Source organism: Danio rerio, chromosome 25 (genome assembly GCF_052040795.2).
Source record: "Danio rerio strain M-AB ecotype USA chromosome 25, GRCz13ab, whole genome shotgun sequence".
NCBI lineage: Eukaryota > Metazoa > Chordata > Actinopteri > Cypriniformes > Danionidae > Danio > Danio rerio.
The window spans coordinates 5,255,001-5,267,500 of NC_141045.1; the positions used below are offsets into that span (position 1 = coordinate 5,255,001).

General features: G+C 33.8%; 1 protein-coding gene across 39 annotated transcripts in view; it reads right to left on the reverse strand.

Moving 5' to 3' along the window:
• Positions 1 to 12,500, reverse strand: part of syt7a (synaptotagmin VIIa) — a 214,020-nt gene that overhangs the window by 91,260 nt on the left and 110,260 nt on the right. For 2 of the 39 annotated variants that reach the window (XM_087311469.1, XM_087311456.1), the window contains exon 1: positions 12,404 to 12,500. This exon is cut by the window's right edge. The exons of the other annotated variants lie outside the window; for them this stretch is intronic. The gene's annotated coding sequence lies outside the window, so the exon portion shown is untranslated. The remainder of the gene's footprint in view (positions 1 to 12,403) is intronic. 39 annotated transcript variants of the gene reach the window in all.

Sequence of the window (12,500 nt, forward strand, 5' to 3'; positions counted from 1 at the left end):
TACAAACTTTGATTAAAAGCAACGAAGTGAATGAAAATCTGACAAAAACACAAGACTACATTTCCCACAACCCACTGCACTGATTACAGTGTCACCTGTTCCAAATAAGCCTATTTTACACATGCTGTACCTGAAATCGCCCCTCATTTACTATTCTCTACATTAGTCTGCTAATATAGTCTACTCAAAGAAGTGAATGTAAAGAAGTAGGGATGTTGCCTTGCTCATGTTTTGCTGGTTGATAAATCCCTCAGACGGATTTGATTTTAAACTTCTTCGTCAGACCCTGTGATAGTAATTTAACACTTAGCGAGCTGTCTATTAGTAAAGAAACAAAGACTTTTGAATTCTTTTATGTACACAAACATTTACAATCCATAAACAACCTCCTGGAGACAATTGTGACACAGCCCACATTGAGGCTTCAAGTTGAAATGCAACAGAAATTCCCATTGGAGCGCAATAATGCTGCCCATATGCGCCAGCGCCTTCAATCTGGAGGTACTGTATATTTTTCAGTCATTCATTCAAAAATGAATTCTTTTTTTAAAGTGGTATTAGCCATGAACCAAACCAAATGGAATTAAGAGGAATCACATCACTACAAACCTTGATTTGAAGCAACGAAGTGAATGAAAATCTGACAAAAACACAAGACTACATTTCCCACAATCCATTGCACTGATTACAGTGCCACCTGTTCCAAATTAGCCTATTTTACACATGCTGTATCCAATATCGCCCCTAAATTACTATTACCTACATTAGTCCACTAATTAAGTCCACTCATAGAAGTGAATGTAAAGAAGTAGGGATGTTGCTTTGTTTATGTTTTGCTAGTTGATAAATCCCTCAGACGGATTTGACTTTAAACTTCTTAGTCAGACCCTGTAATAGTAATATAACACCTAGCGAGCTGTCTATTAGTAAAGAAGCATTTTGATTTTCTTTCATGTACACAAACATCTACACTCTATAAACAACCTCCTGGAGACAATTGTGATACAGCCACATTCAATGCAATAAAAGTTCCTATTGGAGCGCACTAATGCTGCCCGTATCCCAGTGCCTTCAAACTGGACGTACTGTATATTTTCCAGTCATCCATTCAAAAATGATGTTTTGTTTAAAGTGGTATTAGCCATGAACCAAACCAAATGGAATCGAGAGGAATCGCATCATTGCAAACCTGACAAAAAAACAAGACTACATTTCCCACAACCCAATGCACGGATTAGAGTTCCACCTGTTGCAAATTAGCCTATTTAAGTAGCACATACACTATACACACTATTCCTTACATTAGTCCACTAACATAGTCCTCTTGAAGTGAATGTAAATAGGGGATGTTGTTTTGTTTGTGTTTCGCTGGCTGATAAATCCCTGGAACAGATCATAATCTTCTCGATCATACCCAGTGATAGGTATTTACCACTTAGCAAGCTGTCTATTAGTAAAGAAAGGAAGTCTTTTTAATTCTGTCATGAATACGAATGTTACTTTAATTAAGCAATATTTCATTTAGAAACTTACACTGATAGGATTGCGCTGTTAACGCCATCTTGGGTTTAAACACAGAAATGTATTCTGCAAAAATTCTCACAGTGCATTATGGGAATTTTCTAGCTGTTAAATGTACGTGGGTTGTGCAATTGTTATTGCAGTGCATTGTGGGACTGATTGAGTGCACTTCAGAATATCCTGTATGGTTTCAGACGCCTCTACAAATAGACGATCCATCAAATAGTGCACTATTTAAAGGTATAGGGCGGCGATTTCCAATACAGCCACAGTAACATTGCAAAGTTTTGTTTCGCCCTGACCAACACTGCTAGTGTTTTAGTTATGGCTGTTTTCATCAGCCTGATCTCACGAGGAAACGTAAGTATTTTACGTTTTGTCAGTTTAGTGGCTAATTCGTACAGTAAAGTCGTAAAGTCGTACGAAAATGTATGACTTTATAAATGAGGGGTGACACGCAACCCCGCCTCTAAACCCAACCATCATTGTGTGATGAGCAAATCATGCTAAATTGTACGAATTATATTGTACGAATTCATACAAATCCGTCACTAAATAAAAAAAGTTACGAATTGCTGTGAGTTTGCGTTGGTTGTTGTAGCACTGCTTCATGAAGCTTCGAAACGTTTACGAATCTTTAATTTCAGTTTCGAATCAGTGCTTTAGAGCTCAGATCAAATTGAGAAGGTCACATGATTTCAGTGAACTTTGTTAAATCATACCCGTTTTAAAACATTTTATAAATTTAATCGTTAGCCACTGGGGAGCGATCTGCATAATGTTATAAAATGTAAATGATTCGTTCAGATTGCTCTCCAGTGGTGAAACACTGAACACGTTTTATGTTTTTTTAACTTGACCTTGAATCAGTTTTACTAGATAGTACAAGTTTTAGTGAGGTGTTTGTAAAATGAAAAGGACCAAAATTACACTTTAAATAATGCAGGGTTCCACAAAAGTCATTCATGTTGTCCCAACACAAACAAATTTAAGTGGATTGAACATAAAAAATTAAGCTGTCCTCAAAAAAATCTCATGAATTGTGTTAATTAAGCTCATTTTAAATAAGTAGCTTGAACAAACAGGGGAAAAAAAAGTTTTGTTCAATGCTGTACAAAGTTCCTCCCTAGTCATATAATCTGATGTGCATTGAGTAGTAACTGAATAGTAAATATAACAGTTACAACACTGCTAAGAACAGTAAAGACAGGCCCAGTCTATCGTTCTGTTCTGAGGGCTCATCTGTAGAGCCTGTTTTAGCGTAGTTAAAACCTCTGTCCGGCAGTGCTAGTGTCTGATCGGATCCGTCGTCTGAGGAGGCCGTGGGCTGCTGCTGTAGCGTCTCTGCGGACACGGCCGGAGGTTCACTGGGGTCGGAGGGCAGGAGGATCATTAGCGCTAGCCAGCAGTTATGACACGCTGCCTAAACTGCGCAGTGATTGGTTGAGGGCTGCGTGTCTACAGGAAACTCCCTGAGCAAGGACACGGTCTGAGTTCACTGAGCGCGTTGTGTATCTCTGCATGCAGACATGCAAAGGTACAAACAAATCCAAGTACTGGACTATAATTTAGAGATGAATGTATTTATGATTTTTTTAAAGATACAACTGATAAAACTCTTTGAGAGAACAAAAGGGTTGCTAAAATATATATATATAAATATACATATATTGTTTTTTTCAGTGGCATTATTATATTAATATATGAATGCTTATACTGATATATTGGCAAAATGTTAATATACTATTTGCTTGAATAACAAAATAATTTTTTTTTACAGTCGATTAGATGGTGGTGTTGAGTTTTCTCTGGTGTTTTCACATTCAGCACCTAGTAAGTTAGTGAAATAAAAATGGTGTAATTTACATATATACAGTGCCTATAGAAAATCATCACATCCCTTTGAAATAATTACTTTCTAAAATCTAAAAATACATTTATTTAATTTATTTATAAGAAAACAATTCATATATGATATTTTAAAAACAACATAAATGCTCAATACATAATACTCAATTGTGAATTGGTCAGTCGCAACATTTTAAGTTATGTTATTCCCAGATAATCGCTGCTAAATAACCCAGGCTCTTCCGGGAACTTCAAATCACCTTGACCGCTAGTGTGAAGTAAATAAAATAAAAAATTTATAATAAAATAAAATAAAATTAAATTTTAAAATATTTAAAAACTTAATGAAAGCGAAAATTAATTTTTTGATTCGATTCACAATATGAATTTATCGTTTTATTTTAAATAATAAACTAAATGAAATCTGATTTGTAGTTTTGTAAAAATTTAACTTAAAAAACAAACAAAAAAATCATTGTTAAATTTAAACATAAGATACTAAAGTCAAACATTTTGTTTGTGAATTTATTGCCAAATCAGCAACTTATGGCTACTTCATGGCAAGATCAATACAGATGAAAACATTGTACGCAATAACAACTTTAAAAACAACTTCATAGAGTAGATACTAAATAAATAAACACATAAACAAATAAATAAAAATTACATTACATTCTCACATGGTCTGTGTGGGTCCTAATGCCCCAGTATATTGATGGGGAATCTAAACTGTTCTGTGAGTGCCGTCTTTCAGATGAAATGTTAATCCCTTTGAAATAATTATCTCTGAAATCAAATCACAATCCAAATAACTTTTCCAGCCTTTAAATTATTTTTTTTGCCTCTCCTAATCTGTGCTTTTCTACAAATTTATTCTGCAAGTCTTTTGAAAGCAGGGTGAGTAAAGGTATAGATATTCACAGGTTATGACGACTTTCTTTTTATAAGCACTGTTTTTGATGCTGATATATTTGTATATATTTCAATTGTTATAGTTATATAACATCTAAAAACACATTTATTTATTTAATTTATTTATAATTATTTATAAGAAAACTATTTATATATGATATTTTAAAAAATAACATAAATGCTCAATACATAATACTCAATTGTGAATTGGTCAGTCACAATATTCCAATATATGTTATTCCCAGATAACCACTGCTAAATAACACAGGCTCCCCCAGGAAATTCAAATCACCATGACCGCCAGCGTAAACGTAAACTTACAATACTATATTATTATGATATATTGTTATTGAGAACAAAATATCGTAATAATATTTTTTAGCGTGAGTTTACCTGTGAGTCCCACCCCTAGTAATAAGCAGGATAAAGTACATTCAGCACGGTTGTTTTCGCAGACTAATTTAGAGATGTGACCTTTTTCTGACACAAAATGCTCTCGGCACATCAGCATTTTAAGCTTGCTTGACAGCTGTGCAGTTTTGCAATTCTATAAAATGTGCTGGTAATAAAAAAAATACATATTTTGATGCATTTTTTTCTCTTGATTTACAGATATCAGGATATATTGTGAATGGTTTACTTATGATATATATATTGCACAATCACTGATATCACAATATATCGGAGTGATAATATTGTGATAATATCGTATCGTGAGTACCTGTGAGTCCCACCATAAATAATAAACAGGATAAAGTACATCCAGCACGGTTTTCGCAGAATAAAACACTTCAGTCTTAAAAATCAGTGGTCAAAACTTCATGATAATATTGTATCATGAGTACCTATGAGTCCCACACCTAGTAATAAGCGGGATAAAGTACATTCAACACGGTTGTTTTCACAGAATAACACTATTTAGTCTAATACAAAATTGGTCAAAATACCATGATATTATTGTCTCGTGAGTCTCGTAACTCCCACACCAATAATAAGTGGGATAAAGTACATCCAACAAGGTTGTTTTCACAGAAAAACACCCATCAGCCTTAAAAACTAGTGGTCAAAATTCATGATGTTATTGTCTTGTGAGTACCTGAGTCCCACCACTAGTAATAAGCAGGATAAAGTACATGCAGCACGGTTGTCTCCATAGAATAAAACCCTTCAGTCTTAAACAACAGTGGTCAAAATATCATGATAATATTGTATCGTGAGTACCTGTGAGTCCCACCCCTAGTAATAAACGGGATAAAGTACATCCAGAACGGTTTTCGCAGAATAAAACACTTCAGTCTTAAAAATCAGTGGTCAAAACTTCTTGATAATATTGTATCATGAGTACCTATGAGTCCCACACCTAGTAATAAACAGGATAAAGTACATCCAACACAGTTGTTTTCACAGAATAACACTATTTAGTCTGATACAACAGTGCTCAAAATACCATGATATTATTGTCTCGTGAGTCTCGTAATTCCCACACCTAGTAATAAGCAGGATAAAGTACATCCAACACAGTTGTTTTCACAGAATAACACTATTTAGTCTGATACTACAGTGCTCAAAATACCATGATATTATTGTCTCGTGAGTCTCGTAATTCCCACACCTAGTAATAAGCAGGATAAAGTACATCCAACACAGTTGTTTTCACAGAATAACACTATTTAGTCTGATACTACAGTGCTCAAAATACCATGATATTATTGTCTCGTGAGTCTCGTAATTCCCACACCTAGTAATAAGCAGGATAAAGTACATCCAACACGGTTGTTTACGCAGAAAAACACCCATCAGTCTTAAAAACTAGTGGTCAAAATTTCATGATATTATTGTCTTGTGAGTACCTGAGTCCCACCACTAGTAATAAGCAGGATAAAGTACATGCAGCACGGTTGTCTCCATAGAATAAAACCCTTCAGTCTTAAACAACAGTGGTCAAAATATCATGATAATATTGTATCGTGAGTACCTGTGAGTCCCACCCCTAGTTATAAACAGGATAAAGTACATCCAGCACGGTTGTTTTCACAGAATAACACTATTTAGTCTAATACAACAGTGGTCAAAATACCATGATATTATTGTATCGTGAGTCTCGTAATTCCCGTACCTAGTAATAAGCGGGATAAAGTACATCCAACACGGTTGTTTTCGCAGAAAAACACCCATCAGTCTTAAAAACTAGTGGTCAAAATATGATGATAATATTGTATTGTGAGTACCTGTGAGTCCCACCACTGGTAATAAACAGGATAAAGTACATCCAGCACGGTTGTTTTCACAGAATAACACCCTTCAGTCTCAAGCAACAGTGTTTCACTTTGTGTTGGACTGCTGATAAACCTGTCAGGCTTCATTCTGTGATAACAACCTCCTGAATATCCTTTATTCCTTTACTTGGTGTGGAGGGTTAACCAGTTATTGTGCATGGAGTCCATCGTAAGCAACTAATTGCACTGTAAAGCAGGTTTTAGCAGGATCTTGCATCAGGATGCTCATATTCCCAACATCTCAGTCGAAAATCATCACGTCTCCAGAGTCTGACACACTGATTTAAATGAAAAAGGACAGTCCAAGAATCACCCAGATGTGCACAGCTCACACACAAACACACACATGAGTCAGTCAGCCGGAGGGGACAGCAGTCTCACACACACACACACACATATACACACACATACACACACTCTATAATTACTACTGACTAACCCCAGAGACAATATAAGGCAGAAAAATGAATAGAAAATAATTTAATGCTCGAAATAGCGACTGTAGGACAAACTCAAAGACACAATTATTGTTTAAGCAGAAGCTTTTTTACTTTAAAACATGCAGAAGCCGGAGCAACATTAAACCTGATTTGGACTACAAGGCAAAAATGCCACAACTTTCGTGACATTTCGTGACATTTCATTGCTAATTTGGCATGATGTGGACTAAAAATATTCAAACTACATACGACCGCCACAAGATTTTAATCATGATTTGAAAATTAAGAAGCTATTATTCACTTCTTGTTTTTAAGCAATATTTAGACAGAAACTTTGTCAAATATATTTTATTTATTGTAAAATTTCAAGGCTAATTTGTAAAATTTCTTTCAATTTTTTGTGTGATTATTTTTGTATCAGGCTAATTTGAAGATTCAATCATTTATTTTTCTTCGGCTTAGTCTCTAATTCAGAGGTCGCCACAGCGTAATGCACCGCCAACTATTGAGTTCAATTGCAAACCAGCGTATGCATTATGCAGCGGATGCCTTTCCAGTAACAACCCAGTACTGGTAAACACCCATACACTCTCATTTAAACACATACACTATAGCCAATTTAGTTTATTCAATTCCCCTTTAGCGCTTGTGTTTGGACTGTGGGAAAAACCGGAGCACCCGGAGGAAACCCACGCCAACACGGGGAGAACTTGCAAACTCCACACAGAAATGCCAACTGGCCCAGCCGGGACTTTATTAAGGTTTGACTTAAAAAACCTAATTCTCGGCCATGAGTTGGGTCTAAGACAACACATAATAACAATTCCTTACATTTATATAGCGCTTTTCTGGGCACTTAAAAGTGTTTTACACATAGGGGGGGGGGATCTCCTCATCCACCACCAGTGTGCAGCATCCACCTGGATGACGCGACGGCAGCCATTTTGCGCCAGACCACACACCACACACCAGCTGATTGGTGGAGAGCAGACAGTGATGAAGCCAATTATGATATGGGGAGGGTTAAGAGGCTTTGATGGACAGAGACCAGGATGCCAGGGGGAAACCCCTAAGTCTTTTTCGAAGGACATTTCGAAGGATTTTTAATGACCACAGAGAGTCGGGACCTCAGTTTAACGTCTCATTTGAAAGACGGCGCTCACTGAGCAGTATAGAATCCCCGTCACTATACTGGGGCATTAGGACCCACACAGACCGCAGGTTTGGCGCCCCCTGCTGGCCTCACTAACACCTCTTCCGGCAGCAACCTAGCTTTACCATGTGGTCTCCCATCCAGGCACTGACCGGGCGCAGCCCTGCTTAGCTTCAAGAGGGCGATCATGCGAGAGTTGCATAGAGCTAGCTGCCAGTCATAATTATAATAAATTTATAAATAAAATTTTTTAGTATTCTATAAAATTGTCTAGAGAATTTCATTCAAACTAAATTAATATTCATGCAAAAAATTTCTTAAATTACCTTAGCATCACTCGAGTTCTGTTTTTTTTTTTTTTTTCTTGTTTTCCTCGGTACATTTAGGATTAATTTCTGTTATTTATTTAGAATAATAATTGTATAATAACAATAATACTGTTCTTTATATATATGTTTAGGGGGAGCTGTGCCACAGTAGAGCTTCATGTCCAGCAATGCCCCTGTAATAAACTAAACAAAATCTCATTTGTATTTTTTCAAAATTTTAACAAATATAATAATATGCAAATTTATACATGAGATATTAAACTCATATATTTGTTTATTTACCACCAATTCAGCAACTTATGGCTGTTTCATGCCAAGATCAATACAGATAAAGACCTATTACATAATAATAACATAATATTTCAAAAATACATAATATTTCAATACGAGTAGATACTAAATAAATAAATATATAAATAAATAAATATTAGGTTACATTTTTACATGGTCGCCCACTGAAGCTAAGCAAGGCTGCACCCGGTCAGTACCTGGATGGGAGACCACATGGGAACACTTGGTTGCTGTTGAAAGTGGTGTTAGTGAGACCAGCAGGGGGCGCCCAACCTGTGGTCCGTGTGGGTCCTAATGCTCCAGCTGGGACTCTATACCGCTCAGTGAGCACCTTCTTTTAGATGAGACGTTAAACCGAGGTCCTGACTCTCTGTGGTCATTAAAGATCCCAGGATGTCCTTCGAAAAAGAGTAGAGGGTTTAACCCCGGTATCCTGGCCAAATCTGCCCACTAGCCTCTGTCTATCACGGCTTCCTAACCGTCCCCACATCATAACTGTCTTCATAACGGTCTCCTTTCCACCAATCAGATGGTGTGTAGTGCTGTCAATATGGCTGCCATTGCGTCATCCAGGTGGATGCTGCACACTGGCGGTGGATGAGAAGAGTCCCTCACAAGAAAGTGTATAGCGCTTTGAGTGTCCAGAAAAACACTATATAAATGTAAAGAATTTAAAAATTATTATCTGGGGAACTGGGGAATCTATATGAAAATGAAATATAAAACAACCCTCCATTCTAGGGACTGTATTTTTTTAACCCTAAAAAAAAACACACACACCATGTATTAGCATACACTATAACAGCCGAGTCCAAATCCTCCACATTATCATCAATCAGCAGTTTAGAGCCCCTGGATCAATAATTGAATTAAAGCGACACTTAACACACCCTTTAACAACAAACCTGTCCAGCACGCATGTTTTACGGCTATTACAAATGTTACTAGCAGAAAAAGTGTGAGACGTGAACTAACGACATGCCCTCAAACATGTAAACACATCCAGATATGCTGATGTCACAGCTCATATCCCTCATATTCAGCCAAACACTGACTCATTCAAACATACAGAGTCATCGATGCCATGGTATAATGATAGCAATATCCTAGTAATGGATTATAAAATCTGGATTACATAATGGGAATTTTTTTACACACACACACACACACACACACACACACACACACACACACACACACACACACACACACAGAGAGATATACAGATAGATAGATAGACAGACAGACAGACAGACAGAGACAGACAGACAAACAGACAGACAGACAGACAGACAGACAGACAGACAGACAGACAGACAGACAGACAGACAGACAGACAGACAGACAGACAGACAGACAGACAGATAGATAGATAGATAGATAGATAGATAGATAGATAGATAATTAAAGAAAACAATAGTATCTAAATATGTATTATGTCTAAAAGAACATGGTAATATTATATATCATGGTGGTACAAGGTTAATGATTTGTGATTCACCTTGAGACCAAACTCAATTAGCAATTTAAACCATGTTTGAATCAATACACTAATTAACAAGCAAATGGAATGTAAGAGCAGTACAGTGATGCACAATTGGCCTGATAAAAACATGGTAAAACAGAGATGTCATTGATGGATGCATACATGATGCTTTTATAGTGAAACAAATACTAATAAAATAATAAATCAATTAGTATAAGTAATAATTAATATAAGAAAATTATAATTTTTGGTCAGTTTTGTTCTAAAATGGAAACAAAATGAATGCATACATTTACAAAATAAATAAGATATTAGATGTAATAAATATGATAAATAATATTTATATATTACTCTAAAATATAAAAAATAATTCACTAATGAATGTATTATTCAAAATTGCAATACTTTGTGCAACTGAGCTTCATGTAAATATTATTTTTCTAGCAAAAAAAAAACGCTAAAAATGAGCATGATAATCAACTACTATATAAAAAACTAAACTTAATTAGAATATGAACTAAAATTAATATTAATTAATGCATAAATAAAATAAATAAATAAATAAATAAATAATGACTGAATAAATAAATTAATTAATTCGTAAAAAAATTATTAAAAATATCTAAAAGCATTTGACTAATTTCTTATCATATAAAGTAACTGAACTCCAAGCAAATATGCATTAAAAAGATAATAAATTATAAATAAATAAATGAATAGATTAATAAATATAAAAAAAATATAAAAAAAAAAAGATAAATATTTATATTTTTTAAATATAAAAAAAATAGCCGCCGACTTGCGGCGCCGGTGTGTGTATCCTGATTGGAACCCATGTTTAGAATTCTAAAATGCATGGCGCTGCGCGGCGCTTCTGGTGTGCGACCTGCTATAAGTAAACAAACTAATAAATGAATGAATAAATAAATGCATGAATAAATAAATTAATAAATTATTTATAAAATAAATGATTGAACGAACTAATGAATGAATGAATAAATGAAAAAATAAAAATAAATAAACACAAATTATTAGAAAATATTGAAAAAACATCTTTAATAATATATTTGATGAATTTCTTATCATCTAAAGCAACTGGGATCCAAGAAAATATGCCTTTAAAAGATAATAAATAAATAATCAAATAAATGAATGAATAAACAAATAAATGAATTAATAAACAAACAAATAAATAAACAAACAAATAAATGAATAAACAAATAAATACACATAAATAAATGAATAACAAGCAAATAAATAAACAAATAAATACATTAATACATAAATAAACAAATTAATTAATTCTTAAACAAACAAACTAATAAATGAATAAACAAAAAATTAATTAATAAATGAATAAATAAATAAAAAAACAAATAAATGAATAAATGAATAAACAAATAAATGCATGAATAAATAAATGAATAAATTAATTAATTAATAAACAAATTAATAAATTAATAAATAAACAAATAAATAAATGAATAAACAAATACATAAATGAATACAAATGAATAAATTAAAAAAACAAATAAATAAATGAATAAATAAATGAATGAATAAAAAATAAATAAATAAATAGATAAATAAATGAACAAACAAATAAATAAATGACTGCATGAATGAATAAATGAATAAACAAATAAATAAATGAATAAATAAATGAATGGATAAAAAAATAGATAAATAAATGAACAAACAAATAAATAAATGAATAAATAAACAAATAAATAAATGAATAAATAAATAAATGAGTGAATAAACAAAAAATTGAATGAATGAATGAATGAATGAATAAATGAATAAACAAATAAATAAATGAAAAAGCAAATAAATGAATAAAAAAATAAATAAATGAATGAATAATTTAATAAAAACAATTTATTATAATAATATTAAAAAACATCTTAAAAAATATCCATAATACATTTGAGGGATTCTTATGTGAGCTTTCAGCAAATACGCTAATAAAAGATGCCAAAGGACAGATATTCAATGATGGTTTTGGCTTTGTTTGCAGCATGTCCTTGATATGCAGCCAAGCATGCGTTTGTGCACGTCTGCAAACACAACTACAGCACAACACATGACAATAACGGGTGACTTCTAGATATCTGAACACACACACAGAGACAGATAATACTCACAGGCGGCAGTTTCAGGGAAAGCAGTCGCAGTTTTTGACAGACAAGAAGCAGTTATGAGCGGAAACTCATCTGTCATCAAGTGTATCAAGAATCGAGG